Source organism: Myotis myotis, unplaced genomic scaffold, assembly GCF_014108235.1.
Source record: "Myotis myotis isolate mMyoMyo1 unplaced genomic scaffold, mMyoMyo1.p scaffold_m19_p_15, whole genome shotgun sequence".
In the NCBI taxonomy this organism is placed as follows: Eukaryota; Metazoa; Chordata; class Mammalia; order Chiroptera; family Vespertilionidae; genus Myotis; species Myotis myotis.
This window is the reverse complement of record NW_023416319.1, coordinates 34,461,825-34,466,175: the sequence shown is the minus strand read 5'-3', so window position 1 is coordinate 34,466,175 and position 4,351 is coordinate 34,461,825.

The window sequence follows — 4,351 nt, the reverse complement described above, 5'->3', positions numbered from 1 at the left end:
CCCTCTGGTAGCAGTTTTATTTCAATACAAGTTGTATCTTCAATTTTTTGATGCAGGCAAAACTCCCAATGAAAAAGTTTAAATGTTGCAATGTCCTCTTACTATTTAAAAACATAAGAGCAGTAACTCCCTAGACTTAGAAACATAGCTACAACAGCAACCTCCCACCTCAGAGCCCATCAACTTCAGGCGCTGCCTATAGGATGACAGGAGTTGGCCAGTGAAAGAATAACATTTCTGAGAGTTCATTTTACTCTTGAGTCACTTTTGCATGAAATGATAGCATCCCTTTTGGGGACGGGCCTCAATGCATCTTTCTGTAAATTACCATAGATCAGTCTTGATTCAACAGACTATGAAATATAGGTGCTTGTTATTGGCAAGAATTTAGGGGATTTTTACAAAGGAAAATAATGCTCTGCAGCAGAACATTTTAAAAGAATTAAGAGTTATGGGGCTACAAGGAGAAATTTACCACTTCTTCCCTTGAAAAACCCCTTCCTTTATGATCTTTTCCAGATCTCCCACTTACAGCCTTCTAATTCTGTTGAAGAATAGTTGTAAAAATAATTTCAACTCAGACTTCTTTGATTCAACTCACATAATTAATTTAACAGAGCCCCAGGTTTCTTTTTCCTTAAACCACACTTTTCCCCTAATTGCCTGACTTTCTAATAAGAACTGGAATCTTCCATTGAGTCCTCTCAGAGCCTGATTTCATCTGTATGATAATATTGAAGACTAGAATATTGGATTGCATTTTAACTTATTTTACATTAAAACTTTCTTGAATATGGTTCCTATCTGATATTTCATTCCTTTAGTAGCTAGGAAACCATGGAGACAATAGCATAGAATGCTTTGGTATAATCAAGAGTATTTGTCTTTATCCTTAACTGTAATAAAAGCATTTCTCTGAAATAAAATTGCATATCTAAAGCAGAATTGCGTGTTTTAAAATATTTTATTACTGTGTTTACTTTAGATGTTGTTTAAAGTGTTCCAAATGGAAAGTGGGCTCACCGTTTAAGGAAACTGTGGTAGAAATCCACCCATAAATTCATACATAACACACAGGCAAATACAAATAGGGGTTCGACAAAGAGCCATTTAGGTCTTAATAAGGTATAAATATGAATTTAGTTTGGAAATAAAAAATGGTAGTGTAGTTTCCCAGAGGAAAATACTGCCCACTGGAAAAAGATCACCAGGAAAGAGTCACACCGCTGACCAAACTATTTTCTACTTTCCTTTTTTCCCCTCTTGCCATGAAGGGGAAAAAAGCAAGTGGAAACCAAATAAAAAATAAATAAGTCTGGGTACCTAAAACTGAGACAGAAATGAAGAAAGTTAGAATCCCTAGAACCAGATAATGAGACAAAAAGTTAAAGTAAATATGATCGTTACTCAGTATCTTCACTCTAGCAACTTGAACTTTAGGCAGTAAATTGCCTAGAGCTGTGAACAAAATGTGTGGCTATAAAGAAGATAACTTTAAAACTTCTCATTTATGAATGAAAAATAAGGCTGAATTAGGTGAAAAGTCACCAACAATGGAAAGATCCCCTGGCAAATCTATTCACCTAATCCAATCACCTAATCTAATCACCCTAGAGAGAACTGGGGATCACAGGAATTCAGTGGTATGTCCAACTTTACACAGCTTTTAATATTAGTTATGAAGAAAGTAGCTAATAATGAGAGGATCTGCCTGCCAGCAAGAGTAGAAGTAAGTAAACATAGAATTTACCCTCTGATTCAGCAATTCCATTCCTGGGTATAGACCCCAAGTGTTCAAAATAGGTCTTCAAATAGAAACTTTTGTGCAATTATTTTTAGCAGCTCTAGTCACAACAGTCAAAAACTAGAAACAACCTAAATTTCTATTAAGAGGTGAATGGGTGAACAAAAAATGATATATTCATAAATGGAATATTATTCAGCCATTAAAAAGAAATGAACTTAGAAAACATTATGATAAATGAAACACGACATACACAAAAGGCCACACGATGTGTCCACACAATGAGGTACCGCACAGCTTTATAAATGAATGTTGAATATCTCTATGTAATGCTATGAAGTGGTACTAGTGAAAGTTAAAAAACAAACAACCATTATGAAGTTAAGTGAGTATACCATATTGAAAATTATATGTCACTTTATTTTAAAAATCAAATTTGGTGTCTTAAAACAATTATTCATTATTTTCTTGTGTTCCTATGGGTTGACTGGGTGGTTCTTTTACTCTTTTTTAAAAAAATATATTTTTATTGACTTCAGAGAGAAAGGGAGAGGAAGAGAGAGATAGAAACATCAATGATGAGAGAGAATCGTTGATTGGCTGCCTCTTGCATGCCCCACTACTGGGGATGGGGCCTGCAACCTGGGCATGTGCCCTGACTGGGAATCAAACCGTGACCTCCTGGCTCATAGGTTGATGCTCAACCATTGAGCCAAGCCAGCTGGCCAGTTCTTTTACTCTTTTCTGGGAAGTGTCATGGCAATGGGCAGCTCTCAGCATGGCTACCCTTGCTTGTGTGAGCACCAGCTGGGACAGTTCAAATCAAGAAAACTTCAGTTCAAAAACTTTTAAAAAAGTGTAATTTTTTTTTTGTTTTCTTTTGTTTTGAGTTAAAAAGCAAGGCTGATTTAACAGGTTATTTGGGCAGTCAAAAGATTCAGGAGTCAAGTCGATGAAGCTGCCACTGGCCAAAGTTATGACAATTTATTAATCAATAAGTAAAACAAATATAGTAGATTAAACTACATCAAATATGTTTAAATCTATGAGTTAATAATGATACTAATTTTAAAAATAATGGTGTCATTGGACACCTTTGGAGAATGCATTATTTTGAAAACTGGTGAATAAAGTAATAGAGTAAAATTTTATCCTGTTTTTTTTCTTCTTTCTGAACTATGCTAATCAAATGTTAAGAGAAAGTTCTCTTTGTGGTTGCGTTTTAGCAAATGAATAAAGGAAGAATGATAGAATTGAATATTACCATTCCCTATAGAAAGAATGGACCTAAGCAGTAACTATGAATTGTTAACATCACAAAAGACAGACAGACAGATGTATCTTGGTGGAAGTGCACAAACCACTCAAAACATTATTGCCAAAAAATAAAAATTAGAAACAACAAAACCTTGAATTAAGCCTTTAGACCTAACTAGCAATTTACAGCTTATACAGGAAATAGAGGCAGTCAATAAAATTCAGTTTGTAATAAACTATATAAAATAAATGGCCTAGTTGCTTCAATAAATAAATGACAAAGAAAGGAGATAAAAAGATGAAGGAGTAATATGTCGATTAAAACGGACTTAAGGGACATAAAAACAATTATAATGAATCCTGATGAAAGCAAATTGTAAAATAACGCCATGAGAAAAATGGAAATAAAAAAGGAATCGTTTTTAAGGCTGATAATGGTATTGTGGTTGTACAGTTTAAAAGAATATCTTCTAGAGATAAATACAGAAATGCTTACAGGTTAAATAAAATGATGTCTGGGATTTACTTCAAAATCCAGTAGAGACAGTGGAGAGGGGTGTACGGAAGAGACTATGGATAGACTACTGTGTCTATGAGTTAACCACTGCTGAATGTTGTTGATGGGTAAGTGCATATTTGTTAAATTATTATTTGTTATGTTATTCTCTCAGTTTTGTACATATTGGAATATTTTGATTTTTTAAAAAGTGATGCTGAGGAGAAAATCGTTTTCTATGACAGGGATGACCTTTTTTGTGTGTGTTGTTAATCCTCACCCAAGGATATTTTTCCACTGATTTTGAGAGAGAGTGGAAGGGATGGGGAGAGACAGAGAGAGATAAACATCTATGTGAGAGAGACACATCCATTGGTTGCCTCCCACATTCACCTGGACCAGGGCCAGTTGAGCCTGCAACCAAGGTACATGTCCTTGACTGAAATCAAACCTAGAACCCTTCAGTCTGCGGCCAATGCTCTAACCATTGAGCAACTGGCTAGGGGACAAGGTTGAGCTTTGAATAGAGATAAAAATCACTCTAGACCAGAAAAAGAAAAAATAAATCTGATAAATTTTTGTGGTTTCATCTCTCTGCTTTCAGCTCATATTTTTTTACTGCCTATTTTGTTTCTTTAAAAATATTAAATCCATTTTAAAAATTATATTCTGTATTTGACACTTATAATAAATTTGGTACAACAAAGGCCACATATTATATTATTCCACTTATATAAAATATCTGGAATAGACAAATTCATAGAGACAGAAAACATATTGGTGTTTGAGAGGGGCTGGGGGAAGAAGGAATGGAGAGAGACTGTTTATTAAGTACATGGTTTTCATTTGGTGAA